Below are 22,301 nucleotides of genomic sequence, written 5' to 3' on the forward strand. Positions count from 1 at the left end.
CCTTCACCACAATTTTTAAAAATCATACAAAACACAATTTACAGTCTGGTCCATAAGCATTTGTACAGTAACACAATTTTCATAATCTTGTCTCTGTACACAACCACAATGGATTTGAAACAAAGCAATCAAGGTGTAACTGAAGTATAGACTTTCAACTTTAATTCAAGGGGTTTAACAAAAATATTATATGAGCTGTTTAGAAAAGACAGACATTTTTCTGCATAGCCCCCCATTTGACCAAAAGGCTGCTCCGTGGCCAGGTGGTAGCAGTTCCCACAACTATTAAGTAGGTAGGTATAAAAGGTCTGGAATTGATTCCAAGTGTGGAATTTGAATTTGGAAGCTGTCACTGTGAACTCTCAATATGAGGTCCAATGAAATGCCCATGCAAGTTAGTCTAAGAAAACAAAACAAACCATTTATAAAGAGAGCAGAAACATAAGGAGTGGTCATATATGAACAATTTGGTACATTCTAAAAAGAAGGAACACACCAAAAGGCCTGGAAACCCTCATAAGACAACTGTTCTGGATGATTGCAGACTTCTGTACTTGATGAACATGAACAGCTTCACAACATTTGGCCAAACCAAGATCATTCTCTGGGAGGTAGTCCTATCAATACTTATGGGCCTGACTGCAGATGCATACAGGTAAGCAACACAGCAAGCACCATGGAAAGCAACTCTTCTATGCCAGCTAGGTTAGAAGACATTTTTTTCTGTGAAAGGTGACCAGTCATGGAATTGGACGTGGTAATGAGCAAGGTCCAATCAGGGATTAGTCACAATAAGAATGAAAGAGCCACAGCATGACAGAGTCTATATTTTCAGAAATCTCCATCTTCACCTCTCCACAACGAAACAGGGTACCAGTGTTTTCAAAAGTCTCCAGCTCTGGATAGCATTTTCAGAAAAATTTGTTGGTTGAAAGCACTGGGGTACTGTGCATGAAAAGCAAAAACAGAGAAAAGTGTGCATTTTAAAATAAAAATGTACTAGTGTGGACAGGACCACAGTGTAGGTTTGTATCAAAAACATGCTCCAAAAATATTATCCATCTAGTTTCATGAACACAAACTTCCTAGTGATGGTAACCACAGCAGCAACAGTAACAGCATGTTGAGAAGGTCAATTACAAATTCCATGTCTGTAACTGCAAAATTTTCCTTGAAAACTTGAAACTGGATTGTCACTATTCGAACTGTTCTCTCTCTGATTAAATTATCAATTAATTAGCTACTCATTACAAGACAAGACAAAGCACTTGCCTGGTAGGTTTGATCTAAAAGCATGGTTATTTGGATTGTTCTTTCCAGATAGTTCCAGCATATGCATGTGTGCCAGTCATTGAACTATGATGAACTTGCATCTTATTGAACGACTTAAACTAATTGCCTGAATTGGATCCAGCAGCTCAGCAGAACATTTTATGACAAAAGTTGGGGAAATGGTTTGATTTTAAGTATGCATGAAATGTTTAAGTAAAATACTGAGGTGGTACTTGATTATCAGGATGTACCATATGTTGATTTATGCATACAATATAAGCATATCATAAGAACAACACTTCAGTACCAAGTCAATACCAAAATTCCAAAAATATAACTCATGTGTTACTAAAAGTAAACAGATTACTTTGAAAAGCACAATAATATGCAAGTGGAAAAACAGTGGTGATAACACAGCATCTTATTAACATGACAAAAGGAAAAACAGCAGAAAACATGTCTGGAAATGCGTTGTGTTCAAGACAAAAAAATGTCAGCGCATAATTGCAGGAATCATCCTCATTATTATTTAAAAAGAAAAAATGGCAAATCACAGACGCTGGCTTTTGTGATTGTCACTTTTATTCCATTATGGAGTTAGTTCAGAAATACATTTGCATATGCTTATATCATGGATCACATTTAACTTGTGCTACAAACTTGTAAGAGGAAATGAAATTATCATAAGATTATTTTCTTTTTAATGCTGTGCCCTACACAGTCCCTAAAATGTGAAGGAGGCTTCACATTCATTCTCCGACTGCATCAAACGTGTCTACCGATGTCTGTACAAACATCCATCCATTTTCTAACTGGTTTAAACATTTCAGGGCTGTGGGGGGAGGGGACCATTCTTTCACTGTTACTCATAAAGGACTGTGGAATGTCAGAGAATACTGCACACTTGCACAACAAAGTGAATTAAATAAGCTGCCCTGTTTGCGAATACCAAAATAAAATTTATGTAGTGGTTCAGAGCAATGTGATTATGCAGGATGGGCAAAACAGTATACTAAATATGAATATGCAAATGGTAAATTTGTATCATTCATTTGTTTTTTGAAGCCCAAATAACGGTCATTGGTGTAACATCTAAAATGTGCCGAAAGCAGCGAAAGCACATATGTCATATAATGAAAGGTACACTGGCAAATGTAATGAAGTCTACCAGATACAGTACAGGTGACATTAATCCAGTTAATATTCAAATTCAGGATCAGTACACAGGCTAAGCAGTAATAAAGTCTTAAAAGTCAGAAAATAGCCCAAGAAAGTGTTTTACAGGAGTTCTGAAACAGTGGATTCATGAAAAACTGTTAAATTTGATTTCACACAAGAAGCCTTAAAGACTGAGACAAAGGTATAGAAAAAAAAAAACCTCAAATTTGACTCATCATTAAATATTACTTTTTTAGTAAGTTTTTTTAATTAGCTAATGATGCAAATATGCACTTTAAACAGCAAATGCTACAAATCTAACAAAATAGACTTTTTAAGAATATTGTTACAAAAAAGCTAAAAAAATTCAATTATCATTTAAATTTCTAATTAGTAGAATTCCCCACTAATCAACAGTGTAGACATAATGTTTGATTCTTATTTTTATTATTGATCTCAGGCAGCATTTTTAAATTGCTGGAGAGAACGTGTAGAGAATAAATTTGGAAAAGTGTACATGGTAAGATAAATCAGGAAGCCCATGATGATATAAATCCTATGCTGAAATCTCCCAAAAATTATAAAATTGTTACAATGTGGAAATCCCTATGTCCTTCAAACATTAAAATTCAAGCCCTGCATTGTATTTTGAAATTTATGAATGCCAATCATAGATTAATTAAATGTTAAATGGGTAACTACTTGATGGATATACTACTATTTTAAAGATACTGTTAATATTAGTCAGTCAATCGGTCATTGTCCAACCTGCTATATCCTAACACAGGGTCACGGGGGTTTGCTAGAGCCAATCCGAGCCAACACAGGGTGCAACGCAGGTATTTATACATTTAATAGTCTATTACTAAAAAGGCACAATATTATTCAAAATAAAAAATTTAAGGTAGTTTAAATAAAAATCTGTTCAAGGGATTTCTGTTTTTGAAGGGTATCAACTAGGTATCAAATATTGTGAAATTTCACTGTTACTGCTATCCATCATACTATATAATTTTTTCAGTAATTTTCAATTATATTTGAGTGAGTGTGTGTGTGTGTGTGTGTGTGTGTGTGTGTGTGTGTGTGTGTGTGTGTGTATATATATATATATATATATATATATATATATATATATATATATATATATGAGAGAGAGAAAGAGAGCGAGCCGATAACCAATGAGTGTTCACCCAAACTACAACAACAACATTTATTTATATAGCACATTTTCATACAACAAAATGTAGCTCAAAGTGCTTTACAAAATGAAGAATAGAAAAATAGACACAATAAAAAAATAAAAATAAGTCAACATAATTAACAAAGAATAAGTAAGGTCTGATGGCCAGGGTGGACAGAAAAAACAAAAAACAAAAAAAAAACAAAATCTGCAGGGATTCCAGACCATTAGACTGCCCAGTCACCTCTGGGCAATCTACCTAACATAAATGAAACAGTCCTCTTTGTATTTAGGGTTCTCATGGAAGGACTTGATGATGATGGTCATGTAGACTTCTGGCTTTCAGTCCATCAGTCCAAAAAAACTACAATACAGAATGCAGCCAAAATGAACAACGAACACAGATGTTTTGGACCGTTTAAACAGATGAGAGGCTTATCTGTCTGATGTTTCATTTATGTCTGTCCACAACATAAATGAAAAAAGAATAAAGAAAAGGGGCAAAGAGTGCAGCCAATCTCATTATGCCTGGAAAGCATTTGAACAGGCACGTGAAAAAATGCTTTCCAGGATTTATTATATGGCAAGATACGAGGTTTATCCATATACAGCATCTAATGATATGACTCATTTTTTCAATCATCAAATTGTAATACAAGCTCACATGGGGAAAAATTCTATGGCAGTACGATCAAGCCCAAGGCAGGAATGAAACCTGAACAGGGTATACAGTGCATCACATGGTATGCTCCCTGACAAAGGCCCAGTTTAAAGTCAACAGTTGACTTGACCTGTAGATCCTTGGGATGTGAAAGGAAACTTGAAAGACAACAGCTTTTTCATTATGCAGCAGCAAAAAAAAAACCACTGCAGCACTTCACCCAAAATTATTTTAAGCAGTATTTAACTTTTTTTTGGAACTGATAGTACTTCTAAATGTGTTTCCCTAATACCATACGTGGCAGATAAGAAACCAAGGCTAAATTTCTCTCAAGAAAAAAAACAGTCTAGCTAAACAACAATGACATTCTTGGACAATCAAAAATGGGGCATTTATTGGTTTATCGATGAGGTAGTAATTGGTGAAAAATGAATCTGCAGTATAACCTTTGTCTCACAACCAGTGTAATTCAGCGTGACACAGGAATAAAGGTATTTAGTTCCTAACATTTTCATGGACTAACTCCACATGTTTGTTTCTTTGTTAAAAAAAGTACTGGACTCCTAGCAACTAAGATTAATTGAGCTGTGAAAAGTGTGTTTTGGTTGTTCCCATAGTAAAGTGTCCAACCTTTTATATTTTTAAAAAAATCTTGATGATCGCAATCCTAAAGATGCATGAGAGACAAAAATAACACTCCACACATTCCTTTACTATGCCGATAGCTTGTATAGCCACAGCCGCATCTGCAGGAATCCAGATACAGGAAAGGATGGTTGCTAAGTAGCATTAAGGGGTGGGATTCCAGTGTACAAAATATTATCGAAGAAAAAAAAAAAAAAAAGCACACCAACTGGGCTTCTCTACACAGACGCGAACAAGAGCTAGAATATAATTGATTTTACTTGTGTACTGCAGATTAACCTGCATTAGGCAGCTAACAAGGCCTGAGGGAGTAGTAATCCTTGCTTTTCACCCAAAAAAAAATAAATTGTACACAAAACAAATGTGTCAATTTCACAAACCTCTATGTAAAATAAAACTTGGCTGTATCATCTATCACTAGTCTTACTCAATGTGACACAATCAGATATAAGACAAATGGGAATTTCATCAATCTAATTCTGAAAAGATATATATTCTTACTATTCTGCAGACAGTTCAATTATTTCTAGCTTTAGTAGAACAACATAAAAGAGAACTTTTATTAGATGTATTTAAAAATTTCACTATAGCTACATTAAAATCTTTTTAAATTTTGAAGGTATAACGGTAAGTAATCAAAGGGATAAATATCATAACAGTGATTTGCAATTTACTCTTATTTGTAACCTTGAGCTGTACACCTCATTTTACAGATCCAACAAGATTAAGGATGTGTTCCTCTTATATGACTAGAGTACAGCAGGCATCCAAGCAGGCTATTTATTTAAACTCATCAGACCATTTCATGGAGCAAGAAAGCATGGCAGGAGGTAAGAAAGCCTTAGGCATTTCTTTCTCTTACTTATTCCAGCTTTTTCTTTCAAAAGATTCATAAAGTGCTAAAGGATACAAGCAATGCTGGGAGGCACAAGCATTAAAAGGAATGCAAAAAGTTTAAATTAAGTTTTAGAACATCATATGAATGCTACATAAACAGCATGATACATTTATTGTTCTTCAAGAACTGCTACATCTGAATATGTGCCACACACAGCGATACATTATGACAGGCAGACTCGGCCATTAACCAGCCAGGACGCCACATGAATGCAAGGACCAGGGGAGAGAGCATCTGCAAGGCACTACCTCCCCTGGGACGCAAGCCAATTACCTGTTGGAGGGGCCAACAGCCTGGTGAGAATGTTGAAAGCTGCAAAAGGAAGTTACTAAGCCATAGGGCCGTTCTTCGCAGTAGTTGGAGCCACAGTACCTCAAAGTTATGGCAGCCATCAAACAGTCTGGAACTCATATAATGTCTAACGTTAAAATGACCACTGATCTTTTAGATGGGGGAGTTTGCAGTTGGAAGTCCAATGGAGGCATAGGCTTCCCTGACAAAGAGTTGTAGATGGATTTGCAAATCTTGTAGGCAGGAATTTGAAGGAGAAGGTAGGTAGATTCCACATTATTGTATGTTACATAGTCAGTCCTGAGTCACGGAGAGTTTGTTGTTTTCCCTTTACTGTGTAATCCTGTGCTACGTATTTCGCTGAAAAATTTTTCCCAGAGTCTGTTGCTGATTTTTGCAGTTAGAGGGTTCGAGGTCTGCTCAAGAGCAGCCATAAAGCTGGCAACAGTGAAAGTATCGCTTCTATTAAGCCACATACACTGTCAAAAATTATCGTTTTCTTATAAAAGTAATGAGGGATGCACAAACACAGCATCAGCAGCAACAATAATATGCATGAAAAGCTGTTGCCATCCATCATCACAAAAAATCATAGATGCCAAGGTATTAAATTCATTCTAGAAACATGCTACAGAAAATTAACCCTACATATGAATCTTGGAGTTTCTTACTTTACCTTTGACAGCACTACCAGAATGATGCACTGGAAGTGAAGTGATTGGGCTGCCATCCTAATTACATTGTTGACTGGAGAAACACAGCATGCTGAATGTTATTTCCCTTTCAATAAAACAGACCAATATGATTTTTTTAAGTAGCTGATTCTGGCTCATAATTTTTTTGGCTGAGGGTGGCAGATTGTTTACCAGTGTCCTTTAAGACAAAAGATCGTTTGAATCTTATACAGAGTTGGTTGTGGGATGACACAACTTTATGTATTGTGGAGAAATTTGCCTTAGGCAAGATCTTGAACAGAATAAGTGACGATTTGAAACAACACTAACTGATGTTGGCTCTGCCATTGTTAAAAGAATGTTAAAAGAAATGTAAATTTTTGCTTGTCTGCCACCACACCCACCTGACAATTACTGTCTGCATCATATTAACCTTTATTCAAGGAAGAAACCTTAAATGCGTAATTCAAAGACAGTAACAGACAAACTTTTTTCACTCCCTAGAACTAAAAGAAAAATTGCAAAGGCAACATATTTCAGTTTTTAAGACATACAGTATGAATGTATATTTCTTTTAAATAATATCTGTGGCTGTAACCATATTTTGTGCTCTTAGAGGACAACAACACTGGATGATTTCAAGATGAGGTGAAACAACATTTATGCTGTAATATTTTAGGTAGTGATTATAAATATATAATCTTCATGAGCATGGACCAGTGTACAAACCATGCAATTTTAGCTTTAAGTACGAGCTTCCATATAGTTTTTCATATCAGCACATAATCAGGTGAAAGTCAATCAAGACAGCAACATTGCTACTTGGCATTATATGATATATGTTGCAGCATCATCCAAGTTGCTTTGTGGATTTTGACACATCAAAAACAAAATTCAGGAAACGTGAGTTAGAGTTCGTCAGGTGTGAGAGGTCCAACGAATCAACTCTACATGTTAGGAAGTGACTCAGTGTGTATGTATTAGCAAACATAGCTGAGAAATGTTTGTGGATACACAGCAGGGGGGATAGACTGGAGAGTTTTAGAAAGAAAAAAAAAAACTTCAACTTTATGAAATTCCTTCTGAGAAATATCATGATCAGGTCATCAAAAAAAGAACATGCTGAGGAACATTGCCCAGTAGCTTCAATTTTCTGATAGCTTTGAATGTTTGAGTTTTTAACAGGTTAACATAAGTAACTTACTCTTAATGTATAGTCATATTACTTCAGAGTGCTGTGCAAGCAGCAGCCATTTTGCAGAAGCTCTGTATTTCTCACAGCCATTTTTTTTTTTAACTTATTTACTAGTTAGTAGTCTTATTTAAAATTAAAACTGATCTAGCTTGTCACTGATAGTAGCTACCAGAAATCAGATAAATGGATTTTAAATTTACCTAAAAACTGCAAGGCACGCAAATCCAGGTGCCAGCTTGTCATGACTGCACTTCAAATGGGCATGCAAACTTGGATGGAGTCTTGAAGAGAACCCGAAGGCTACCTTATGTTTGCAACACCTGCAATTGTAAGAGATACTGAGAAAATGAAAGCAAAGTGTATTAAATACTCCCGAAATAAACCAGTTGCACTACGATCACCGAAAAAGCTCAGTTGCACTTTAGCACAGGAGCTGTTGGACAAACAAACAGACAGGGCAGCATGCAGGCCTGAACTAAATCAAACTGAAAAACAATGAACTGGTCTGCCATCTACTGTAATGTGCAATGTTTGATCAAAGATGGATAAACTGCCTGTGCTTACAATGGGCCATGGAGCACACATGTACAGTGCTATTTTGTTCTTTACGGAGAGCTGGATTAAACCTGATATACTTGACACTCTATTGATGCTAGAAGAATTTTTTCTTATTCAAGCCAACAGAGACCCAGTGCGGTATAGAAAAAAAAGATAGGAGGGGGACAGGTCATCTATGTGAATGAGGAACAGTGTAAAAAGGAGCATATTACAGTTAAAAATGCAGTTTGTAATTCTAACTTTCAGAATTTGTAAATATTATTTGCCCATGAAGATAAATAACACCTTCTTATCAATGTTTATATTCATTCCTCCGCAAATTGGGACTCAGCAACAAAAATGATTCATTCTGACAGCAGCAACCCTACAGTTATAATATGTGGAGACTTCAACCATGTGACTTTGAAACAAGAGATGACAAATTTCTATCAGGTTGTGACTGGTTCCACTCAAGGAAATATCAATCTGGACCTGCTGTATTCATATGTTAAAGATGCCTTTAAGTGAAATCTACTGGCCTCTGTTAGACAAATCTGATCACAACCTGATTCACCATATTCCCAGCTATAAGCCTGTTATTAGACAGAAACCTGTTACCACCAGAACAGTGAGGAAGTGGAGCCTGGAGGCTGAAATGACTGCTTCCAAATGATAGATTGGACAAACATGTGTGAGTCACATGCGGACAATATCGAGGGACTCTGTCACTGCATTACAGACTGTATTAGCTTCTGTCTCGACACAGTAGTACCCACAAAGACAGTACAAGAAGCCCTGGATTAGTAAGGAGCTAAAAGGTCTCTTTAATGAGAAAAGGAATATTCAAATTCAGTGACAAAGAGGCTCTAAAGGACGGATGTACAGCGTGTGATAAAGAATAAGATGAGTGAAGGAAAGGAAACTTGCAAAGCCAAAAGAGAAAACAAACTCCCTCAGAATAACAAAGCAGGGGTCGCCAACTCCGGTCCTGGAGGACCACCATGTCTGCAGGTTTTCATTCTAACCCTTTTTTTAATGAGTGCCCTGTTAAAGCTGCTAATAAACTTCTTGTGAATTAACTTTAATTGAATTACTTTCTTAAGACTTGTTCGTCTGAATTGCTTCATTTCTTTCCTTAAATGGCACCCAAACAGAAATGAAAGGTGAAGTGAGGGAGCTAACAAAAGGCCACCTAAGTCAGGGCCTCAAACTCCAACCAGTTTCATTCCAACCAGCTGCTTAATGAGGTGCCAATTCTTGTCATTAATTAAACCCGTTCTTAAATTCCGTGGTTTGTTGCTGCTCTTGTGGTGCATTAGCAGACATTTCTGAAATTGTCAATTTTCTCTTTCTAAGAGCAACTGTTAAAATGTTTTGGGGGCCTGAGCAGACCAACATTCCTGAGAACTTCATTGTTCTTTGTTTTCAGATATTGTATGATGGATACCAGTTGTTTTAGCTCATTTTGTATCTCATTATTGTTTGGCTGCTAATTAAGGAAAAAGAAAATTAAGGGGTCTGAGTCTTCAAGAGCAAATCAATTAAAATTAGTTAATTAGCAGCAAAAGCAGGTCACTGATTAAGAGAAGGTTTAGAATGAAAACCTGCAGCCACGGTGGTCCTCCAGGACTGGAGTTGGCAACCCCTGCCATAAAGGATGTCTGGAATGGACTGGGCATAATTACTGGACTCAAGCAGTCCAGAGTTTAGGTGCTATAAGGGGATATGTACAAAATTTACATCCTGAACAAATTTTTTAATAGATTTTCCCTCTCACTGCCACCTTCTTCCAATGACCAGAGTCCCCACATCATCCCTATTACATTGATAACTCCTACCATGTCTATTGTAATGGCCAGTTACAAGTCTATCTCTGACCATCAGTGTAGACTATCCATAACTGAAGACCAAATGAGGAGACAACTGAGTAAGCTACACACAGGAAAAACTGCAGGACCAGAAAGAGTAAGCCTTTGAGTTCTTAAGGCCTGTGCTGACCTCTGTCACCTGTTCAGTCTGTCCCTAAGGCTTCAGAAAGTGCCACTGCTGTGGAAAACATTCTGCATTGTTCCTGTTCAAATAAGGCAGGTGAAGTGCCTCTTCTCTTAATGAATACAGATCAGTTCAATCAAAAACCTTATGTCCATTTCATTAGATTAAAAACTTTTCCTCGCTATCATGACAAATTATATGGAGTAAGTAAGGTATAAAAAGAATAATTTTTGCATAGTGTTCTTTCTAGCCAGCTTTCAACTGAATTAAGTGTACCTCGTAGTGTGTCCAGCTTCCTTCAAACTAGATTAATAGCAGCACTTGAATTGCTAGTGAAAAATGCTTTGATTCACAAATAAGAACTATTTGAGCCTCTCATTTTTAAAAAGCATCAGAGACAGCAAGTCAGCTTTCTGTCACACACACGCCCAAATAACTGTGACCAAGGTACCCTCCCTTGGAGATGTGCAAGCCATTTTTTTCTTTAAGAGCAAGGAAGATTTTTTAGAAAGAGTAAGAAATATTTATAGAAAAATGTATGCAGACTGTAACCATGCAGAGGATGACCGAGACGCATCCAACGCAACACTACAGATACTTCTCAAATAGATAATGGAAAAATACAAAGTCAAAGACCACAGCTTTTCATAAATATAATACAACAGAAAGTATAAATAAAGCCCAGTATATCATATTGAAGGAATTTAGATTGAAACTACACATTACATATTTTTTATGTGTAACTGGGTGACCATCCCTTGGTATTTAGAGCTTTAGTTCAGTTATATCTAAGGGGAAAAGAAGAACACCCCTTTGGATCACTGAGAGTTAAACTACAAAAACGGTATGGAATCTGGAGCTGTTCAGTTAATTAAATAAGATAGTCTTCACCATTTAACAGCTGTTTTAGTCCTGCGATTTTATTTTAAGCAACCAAGTTGGCTTAGTGTGAGTAAGGATTTGCACATGACTGGGCCCTCTGATTGATTTGTTTTAGAAATTTAGATTGTATTATTACATATACACATAGGGATACAGAGTGAAACGCACTTTTAATGCTTTCATCTAAGGTTATGCACTCCATGCTCCTGAGACAGGCACTAGAAATTAAAGCAGCAAACAAAAACATCGCTACAGAACATTAATACTATTAACATTGTAAAAACATTATGAGATGGTACACATACATCTTCACCTATTACAATAAAACAATAATTAAGGAGTCCCTAAATAGAGGATATTATTTGCAATGTATTAGTCATCTTCACTTTTTCAAATAAGCCAGATGTCAAAAGACATGAAATAAAAAATACCTGTACACTGTTTACAAAAGTGCAATCTAAACAGCAACATGTTGAAGAACAATGGTAAATAAATGAAGAGCAGCTGTATATAATATGCACTGCATCTATAGAGCCACTATGTACTGTATGTAGGTCACTTTATATTAGGAGTAGGCAAACATGTTCCTCAATGGCCACAGAATACACTTCAGTGAGCCAGTCTGGCTTCAGTGTTAAGGTTACCAATTTAATTGTCATATTTACAATTGGCTTTTTAAGCAAATATTGTTAAAAAAAGAAAATATGAAATATAAATAAAATTTATTTTAAACTGAAAATGTTAAATATAACTATAAAAACTGACCTGAATTAAATTTATAAAAGATATTTGCAAATTAATTAAAAACTTAAGAAAATATGTTTCTTAACCTAGTTTTGCTTTTTTAAATTCTTTGAAGACCCACTTGCAGCTTGTTGAAACAAGCATCGGGGGGGATGTTGGTCCCCCTTGGTGAAACAAGCACAACTGGGAGACTGGGTTAAAACAAGCTCACTTAGAAATTAAGAAACCTGTCACACTCCACTGTCAATCATCAAGATGAACAAATGTAACCCATTCGTGAATTGATGACGGCACACTACGACCCACCAGCGGCAACCCAGTGGTTGAAAAACACCGTTTTAAAGTAACAACAAAAGCTTAAAGGGCCATAAACATAAAGAATATGTGCTCTGATATGTGTCTTTGCAGATGAGCATGATTCCCAGAGTGACAGAATGATATACTACAAAAGCAATCAAACCTGCTCCCACAAAAAGACTTGTATCATACACTACTATTGCTCAACAAAGAAGAGAATATACTCTTAACTGACATATAACTCCCTAAATAAATTGTAAACATTTTCAGTGGGTAATATTATTAAATGAGTCAAGGTATTTGTATTACAATGAAAAGAAAAGGTTTAGAAGAGTCATTGATTTGAGCAAGACCAGTGATGTTGGGACTACAGCCTTCATTTGTACCATGAAACTGGAGGTTGTGAGTCACGTTTGTTTTAAACATCAATATCAGATTACTGTACTTACACACGGGAAGAAGGGAGATTTATGGGGTTTTTACAAAGTAAACAACACTCCCGATAGCTACAGGTGATCATATTACCTATCTTGTCAAGAAAAATGTGCTAAAATACTCTAGGTCCTGTATATCAGTGCTACCAAGTGCTGATCTTCAAAAAATGACAAACATTTTTATAGACTGTGGTCATAAAACTTTAAACGTGTAACATAGCACTTTACAGTGTGAGAGAGGTAAATTAATCTTTCAGGATTTCAGAAAAGAATGCTCAACTAATCCACTCTAAGAAGGATAATTTGGATGTCTCTCTTTTCATTGTATTAGAGCATAAATTTGCAACAATCTGAACATACTGCCTCACAGATGGCTTCATGGAGCGAAAATTTGGTAAACTTCACCACTTCCTGTTATGTGAGTGCAGATGACCCTGTCAAAAATATTTTGTTCAAAAGGGAAAAGTAAAAAAAAGCTTTTTATACAGGGAACTTGTGCCTGAATTAGACATACATGCTCTTCAATGAGATTCATGACAGTCACTCATGTAAATGTTAGTGCTTCATAATACAAAAGAAGCAAAAATTTATCCTTAAACTAATACACCATTTTTAATTAAATGAATTAACACAAAATTGTGATGGAAAACATCTTAACTGCATATAAAAGAATGTATTAAAAGAATAATCACTATTACATCAAATGTACTAAATAGTGCTCTAAATATGTATGGCATATTAAGACAGCGAAGCTTTGGGTCACTTTCACAACAATCACTAATGAAGCACTAAAGACAACAATATCTTATTACATAAGCTTGTAAACTTACAACAGCTTTTTGTCTATTGTGGAGGACTGCCGGCTTTGTGCTCCGGCCCTCACCCCCAGGCCGCCAGGAGGAGCTCTCCCGACAGCAGGATCGTGCCCCGAGTTCCAGCAGGGCCTCATGGACTATGTAGTGTTTTTACACAGCCCTTCTGGATATCTTGGGGACCACCGGGAGTCGCTGTAGGGGGGCTCATGTGCTCTTGTGTGCCCTATAACCCGGGAGTACGTCTCGGTCACGTGACGGAAAGGAACGACGTGCTCCCGGGGTGAAGAACAGGACTGTTTGCCCTGACCCGGAAGGAATAAGGATCTGTGGTCTGATTGGACATGAACGCCACCGGGTCAGGGGCTATAAAAGGACTATGGGCCAGTCCAGACACTGAGCTGTGCTGGGAGGGAGAGGAGCAAAGTGTCTGGGCGAGGAGGAGTGAATAGTGTGCTATATTGGTTTATAATTAATGAATAGTGTGGAAAAAGAAAATAAAAAGCCTTGGACTTTTACCTGGTGTCTGGAGTTGTACCTGAGGGTTCAAGGGAGCACTAGCGCCCCCTACTGCCACACTATCTTTAACATGTTAAAAGAAGAAAAGCACAGGTGTGCATTAGATTTATGAATGAGACAATTTAAGCACAGACACACAAAATATAGCTAAAATGTACATAAAACATGCAAATATATTATGCACACACAGTGTTAATAATTTAGCTAACTTGACAGTTAGTTCTTTAGTTCATTACTCTAAATAAATTTAATGTGTTGTATAGATCATGTGTAAAAGTTACAGATTGGTGGTATCCTGTACTACACAAACCAAGAAGATGTCACATTTCTAAACATGCTAGAAGTTGAAAGCAGAGAAGATGCAAGGGCTCACTCAGCAGGAAAATGGAGGAGGATATGCCGGTGTTATAGATGAGAGGAGAAGCAGGAGGGAAAAAGGTATGTAGATGCAGACTTATAGTGTATATTAAGGTCTCTGAATGACTTAGTGTTTGCCGTTTTCCTTGTGTGTATGGCTTTGCACTTTTTTTTAAATCTTTTTTTTTTGCCTTCAGTAAACCCCCTTTTACTAGATTTTGAGATATAAATATTATTCTGAGTTTGGAGTCTGCTCAGGAGTCCTATCTGTCACAACCAATCATACAAAATTACACATGCATATCTGATTATTACTGCATAAGAACAAGCAAGTTCACCATTTTTTGTACAACATTTCAGGCATAAAATTAAAGCAAACTGCAAAACTGACATAAAATGCAAAAATAATAATAATGAATTTTATTTATAGGGCACTTTCAGTAAATCTCAAAAAAGTTTAAACAAAAGCAAAGCAAGATAAAAATAGAGATAAAACAACAATTATAGCATTTTTGTTAATAAGCTTTTCCTAAATAGAAAAGTCTTTTAGCTGTTTTTTTAAAACAGCCCACAGCCTGCTGTGTTCTTATGCTTTCTGGTAGGGCATTCCAGAGCCGTGGAGCAGGGGCTGCAAAGGCTCGGTCACCCAATGTATGAAGTTTGGTCATAGGGGACCGAAGGCGGTAGGTATTTGCAAAACAGTGGTTTCTTGCAGTGGTTTGTAGTTTAAGGAGTTCCTTCAGGTATTGTGGAGCATTTCCATGGATGAACTGGTGAGTAAACAAACAGAGTTTGTATTTGATACAGAGGTGGATAGGGAGCCAATGAAGTGACCGAAGGATTGGTGAAATATGTTCGTATTTTTGCCCCCTCATCAGGTTTCTTGCAGCACTATTTCGTATTTGTTGGAGCTTTTGAACGCTCTTGCTGAGGACCCTGAAGGAGTGCCTTACAATAATCCAGTAGGAAAAGGGTCCAATGAACACAAAGCCCTAATCCTCCGTATAATGTCCTCACCTTCTTTAACTGTGGTACAGAGGAACTGGGAAAGGCAGCCCATTGGCTTTGATGTAGAAACATCCAGCGATGGAGGGCTGGAGACAGACAATGAGGAGCGGATGATGTCTACCTTAGAGGTGAAATATTCAATAAAATTATTGCACTGCTCATTTGTGAAATTACAGGCATAGGTACAAGGATTGAGTAAATGATTTATCACCGAAAAAAGTTGTTTGGAATTTCCAGGGCTGTTGTTGATTAAATTTGAGTAGTATTGAGATCTGGTGGTGGTCAGTGCTCTGGAGTAGTTTTTTTGGTGTTCCTGATAAGTTCATTTGTGGACCTTTAAACAGGTTGCAACAAAACGCCACTCAAGGGCTCGCCCAGCTGCTTTCATCTGTCGAAGCTCACTTGTAAACCACGGGGCAGATTTTACAAAAGAGACCACTTGTTATTTAACTGGCATATGGGTCTCAAGGATGTTCTGGGGCCCATTGTTGTAATAATTGACTAATTCATTGACGTAAGAAAGGTGTGGAGCAATAGAAAAGTTCTTAATGTCCATCCATCCATCCTCTTCCGCTTATCCGAGGTCGGGTCGCGGGGGCAGCAGCTTAGGCAGAGAAGCCTAGACTTCCCTCTCTTAATGCCAGCATTTAAATTAGTCAAATTCATTTTTTTCCAAGTTCCTGAAGTGGATACAGTGCTGTGGTTTAGAGTATAGTGAATATGTGGGTAAATCAATTGAGACAATTTTGTGATCAGAAACACCCAGATCAAATACTTGGAGGTCAGAGATGAGGACTGAGTCAGTAATGACTAAATCGAGGGTATGGCCCTTGTTGTGATTGGGGACCTCGACAAGTTGCCTCAGAATGGCATTCCGATTTTACTCATGATACAAAAAAAATCCAATATTCTAATTAACTTTCATCTCCAGTACTAAGGAATCCACCAGCTCCGGATTCATTTAAATCTTAATCGGATTATTTGAAATTTAAGTGAAGAGTAACTTTTTTTTTTTTTAATTTAATATTAAATGTTTTACCTTAATTACAATTTTCCTGTGACAGAAGAAAACAAATATATAGAAAATATTATTTCTGCATATAATCGGCAGATTACATATTAAATCAGACAGTGTGGTGTAATCTTTCAAAGTATTCAGCAAAAGGCATTATTATTTTGTACACTGCATTAAAAACACTAAAATATTTTTTATGAAGCAGGTTAGATTATAAATGTAGTATATTCTGTGAAAGTAGTCTCCTTATTAGGCATTTATTAATTTAAATGTCAAATGTCATTGTAATTTGCTGTTTTCGCATCCATCATGTCCACTGCCCTAAAAAATTATGGAAAAAATGTTCTAAATTGCAAGGTATTCCTTAAAAATCAACCAAATGTCTTATAAAAGTAACTCAAACTGCTGAGACATTTGTTAAAAATAAACTAACTAAAACGCATGCAGCACTGATTAAGAAGGCACTAGAATAAAAACAATTACCAAAAATTGCACAAGGTTTGGAAATCAGTGGTCTATTACTTTAAAATTTTATGTCTCTCTCTCTAAATAATTTGAGGTTTTATTTCTAACAAATCCATACTCGACAGACTGGTTGGTTTACTGGTACCACAGCTCAGCTCCCTGCAGCCTACAGTGTGACATGTGCATTTTCTTCCATGTACAGCACGTTCAGGATTCTTCCAGTGACCCTACTTTTCTCTCAGGTATGAAAGTCTTCTTATCCGCAATGCTAGATTAGTCCGGCGTGAATTACTACACAGCACAAATTTGCCATGCAATGAATTGATGTCTTACACAGACCTTGATGTCCTTTGCTACGGGGACTGAGAAAAATGAAAAATAGAAATAATCAAAATATAGTGAAACTTGGAGGAAAAAAAAACTTTTAACCCAGTATATCTGCATGCCCGTATGCCTCATGGGTATGCTGCAGATCACTGCAGTTCACAAAGAACTCACTGTACCGCATCTGTATTTACTGTTCCAGAGATTTTTTTTCCCCTTCTGATACAAAGTGTCCGGCATTGCAACTATGCAGATAAATACATAGTAATTACATCCATTAAAACAATAAAACTGTGTTGTGGTTAGAGGGAAGGGGCGCCTACAGTCACATCAAAGATTTGCCGACTTCCCAACTTTCCTGATGATGTAATATACAGAGTGACGTCACTGATGTACAAGCATAATAACCACCGCAGGATCTGAAGATAATTATTTTTTACTTTATGGTCTCACACACAAATTTCACAGAAACAATTACTGTACTTACTTTTGTCTATTTACTATATTGACTTGCTGTTTTCTTCTAGCCCCGAACAGAAGAAATTTATTTCCACATGTTAAGCTTACGTGGCATTAACTAGTCGGCTACAATGTTTAGACAACAGGCTGATCTAGTTAAATGGTGACGTATAATACCAAATAGTCTTCAAATACCAAATAGTATATCATGTACACAAGCACACATCAAGTATACGTTAAAACACGAAAACACAATAAATATATGTATTGAATATAAATAAGAAAAACAAAATACTACATTTAGATCCACTTTCTTTTCAACCAATACCCTGCATGAAATTAAATCAACAATTCTTGACAAAATACTTTTTAGTCAAATATAAATAAATAATAACAAAAGTTTAATGTGTGGGGGACGTAAGAGAGAAGTACCATCCTGTTAGCCACTATCCCAACAGTATATTCAGGCAACGATGCCTCCGAAGATAAGAAAAGGCACAACCAACATCAAGCACAACAAACATGAAATACTAAAAAATGCAATGCCTATTCACTGATCATCAAGTAGGCTGCAACATGCAAACTGTTAAAATATACACATTTTTAAATGTCTGCACATTAAACCCGATAAGGTAACAGAGAACAATCAGTTCCAACCAGATTCCTGGAAAAGAAACGCCCGACAAATATTTTCACCCCCATATCCCCCGCCCAATCATTCATCCCATCCGAAACAAAAAAAAATCAAAGCCAAATTACCGCAATGTTTTACGCCGGAGTGCTAGAAGAGATGACCGAACTTCTGCCAAAAGCAACTTTCATGTGATTTCGTGCTTGCCTTCGTGTACGACTCTCGCTTTCCTCTTTGCTTTTATTTATTGTGCGTTTGTTTTGATTTTTTTTTTTAGTTTGAACTGAAAACAGCTCCCAATGTCCTTTTGTCCGTTCTCTTTCCCCCTTCGGTCATCACCCGCTGCCTTGTCTGCAATGAATGTCAGGCAGCTCCGCTCCAACCAGACCACGCCGCCATAACGGAATGAGGGGGCTGGGCATGCGCCGTGTCGCGAGAGCGCTAGAGGCCAGGAGCTCCTGGTTGCTGTGGGTTGGCCGGCTGGGTGCGCACGGCTATGTTCTACCTGTGGACCTATGGGTGTCTCGTGTGCTGTGCTCTTCTAAGCTGGGCTGTGGACAGCGGTGCGCATTCTTCACACCTTTTTCTCACAGCAATGATTTATTTGCGTATAAATCGGTGGTAATTGGAGTTCAGAACACGGTCAGGGTAAATAATTAAAAGCTGTTCTGTAAACCGCCACTGGTCTATTTACATTGAAAAATATATATTTCAACTAGCGTCATGGTTTAATGTTTGGAAAACATTTTCTGAACTTTAAAATTTATACAGTTTCATATGGTTTGTTTTACTTCTGTCAACTATTGGAAGATTTAGTTAACTGCATAAAATTATAAATCTTTAACAAACACATAGTATATACAGGTATAGAAGTTTATACTATTATACATTCTATAGTGCTGTATTATATACAGTATATAGTATTGTATTGCATAGTATAGTATTGAATCAGTGCGGTAATGGGTCATTGTGTGTCTGTACGTTGAACAGACGGATCAATATGTTCAATGCCTCTCTATTTCCTAGCGTTTTTTAAAGCCTTGTAAAGGAATAGGCGAGTTTAGAAATGTGTTTAACATCCAGCTGCTGAAACGGCACAGAAGTTCGTCTCTGACTGAAGGAAGTTAGCATTATCGCTTATTAAACGATAACTTCAATATTAAATTCACATTGTAGAATGGTCCATCTATACAGATGCACATAGGTTATTTGCGACTTACACCTGGAGTGTGCATGAACGTGTCCTGCAATGGACTGAAACCTCCTTCAGAGCTGCTCCCAGTGTTCCGGCCGTTAAAACTACGACACTGGTCTATTAAGGATGCATGGATCAAGTACTATAATTAAACAGAAATTTGTACGCTCCTTCCCAGGGGACTGACTTATTTATCCCACGCCGTCTACACCGAAGACATTAGCAGAAAATATCGGGTATGAGAATAATCATTACTTTAAAGTTTAGATTAACATTTTAAAGTATTAAAATATAGCACATTACGATCAATTCAATAACGGTTTAGTATCAGTATTTTCTTTTATTTTGAAGCATTTATTAAAACTCTGGCTAAAGGAATCGAAACACGTCTAAACACATTAAAACAAAACGTTTCGTAAAAAATGTGAGAAAGAATTTGTTTTAGTAAAGTAGTATTTAAATGAATATAATTTATTCACTATAGTAGTGCATAATAAAGAAGTAGCGAGTATATGAATACTTTTGTTTAAGGTTTGCCTGCAAGTATTTTGCAGAAGTCAAATTTTCGACAAGTGCGAACAATGGTTAGATACTGCCCTCTGTGGGCCGTCTTGGATGTCTATCTATCTATCTATCTATCTATCTATCTATCTATCTATCTATCTATCTATCTATCTATCTATCTATCTATCTATCTATCTATCTATCTTATTAAAACAGACAAGGACATCTCCATTTGATTCTTATTTAGTTTTATAATGCCTTCAGTGTTTCTTGTAACTGAGCAATATGAGTAACACTTGTAAGAAAATCTGATTTAGAAATATTTTTTCTGAACAAATGCCAAGAAACTGAAAGATATCAATTTAAATATAACAAGTTCATGATGTATTTCTGCATAATAACTCTTTGACTTTGAATAGTGTCTTTTTGAAAGTAAGGCAAAAGTAGCATCAACCTGTTTTTTGACAAATGGAATAATTCGGTTTTATTCTGTTCAAAACCTAACATTTCTGAACACACTAAGGCTGAAGTCTGTAAATATCATGTTTCCATTTCCCTAACAATTTTTAACACAGGCCCATTGCTGACAATAGTTTTTATTGTATTAGTGTGCTAGTTAAATGCATTTAACATTAATATATCTTCATGCCTACTGATTTTTCTACTTATTTGGCTCTCCAGCTCATTTTAGAAGACAATTCATGCAAATCATTCCTATTTTTTCAGAGTTATCTTTACCCAAATCATGGAACCTAGGGAACTTTCCTGTGTATCACAGGCCAGAGTCAAAAAAACAGCTCTGTTCACAATGCCAGCTCAGCAGAGGGCATGCTCAAACATACATCGGTTTGCTCATGCACACCTCCCCATGTTATAATTTCCAGTTTGCCTAACGCCATGTCTTTAAACTGTTGGACGGAAATCATGTTACCAACAGAATCTTACAATGACAAAAAGGAAATGTACAAGTCACAAAAGGCAATTCAGCTTTTAATGCAAATAGGGCTGTTGGAGAGGACATTTTTACTGAGACAGTTTTCCTATTCAGTCATGCATCACCTAAGTTGGTTACCCTGTCATCAAAAGCTGAGTAATTGAGATACTGGGAAAGGTTAGAGAATAGATAACCAGTTCATCTAGTTAGTATGAATAATGTCTAATTCTTTGTAAAGCCATATTACTTTCTTATCATAAGAGTGGAATTTTACATTAGATAGATAGATAGATAGATAGATAGATAGATAGATAGATAGATAGATAGATAGTACTTTATTTGTCCCAACAGGGACATTTAGCCTACTACAGAACTTCAAGAAATATTATAATAAATAACAGCAAACACAACACCCCTCAAGTAAACACAGAAATTACAAAACAGAAAAGAATATTTGATTTGGTTAATGAAGAGTCACAGTGAGGCAGTATAAAAGCTTATTGCTGTCGGTATAAAGGAGTTTAATAGCATTTCTTGACACATTTTTGTTGAATAATTCATTGGCTCAAAGTTGTCAGTGATAGTGTGTCATAGAGAGGATGTGAACCATTGCTCATAAAGGGCATCGGTTTTGTCTTCATCTCTTCTTCTCTGCTACTTCCAGCACAAGTACAGTGAATCCAATAACTGAGCCTTCCTTCTTAATCAGTTTGTTCATTTGGTGGGCCTCTCTTGAAGTGATGTTACTGGACTTGCATGCTGACACACAGCATAGAAAATCACACTGACAATCACTAGCCATAGATATTGTTTTACATTTAGTTCATGGTGGCAATAGACATATTGGTGAGGATTTTTGAATCACAGATCCAGGATACTGGCTTCAAATCTTGGGCACATTGTCCAGTTGCCTGGGTGGGTTTGTTCCTGGGTACTCTGGTTTTCTTCTCAGATGTCAAGGTTGCCAGTTTAATGTAAAGCAGCCCTATCTAGAGTTGTTTTCTGGTTTGTGTCAACTGCTATCAGGGTTTATTTTTCCCCCCGTAAACCTAAAACTGGAATGTTCATGCTTAAAGAGTTAATATATTTGAATTTTTAAATCCTTGTATCACAGGAGAATATAGATTTAAGACATACAGTGCTTTCCTTATAGTCCATAATTTAATTTTACTTTATATACATGTACTCTATGTGTTAATTTTATAACTTATTTTAGAA

General features: G+C 36.5%; 1 protein-coding gene across 1 annotated transcript in view; it reads right to left on the bottom strand.

Moving 5' to 3' along the window:
- Positions 1-18,904, bottom strand: part of LOC120537180 (fibronectin type-III domain-containing protein 3a-like) — a 128,179-nt gene extending 109,275 nt beyond the window's left edge. The window contains exon 1 of the mRNA XM_039765919.1: positions 18,579-18,904. The gene's annotated coding sequence lies outside the window, so the exon portion shown is untranslated. The remainder of the gene's footprint in view (positions 1-18,578) is intronic.
- Positions 18,905-22,301: the final 3,397 nt, after the last annotated feature.

This window comes from Polypterus senegalus, chromosome 10 (genome assembly GCF_016835505.1).
Source record: "Polypterus senegalus isolate Bchr_013 chromosome 10, ASM1683550v1, whole genome shotgun sequence".
NCBI lineage: Eukaryota > Metazoa > Chordata > Cladistia > Polypteriformes > Polypteridae > Polypterus > Polypterus senegalus.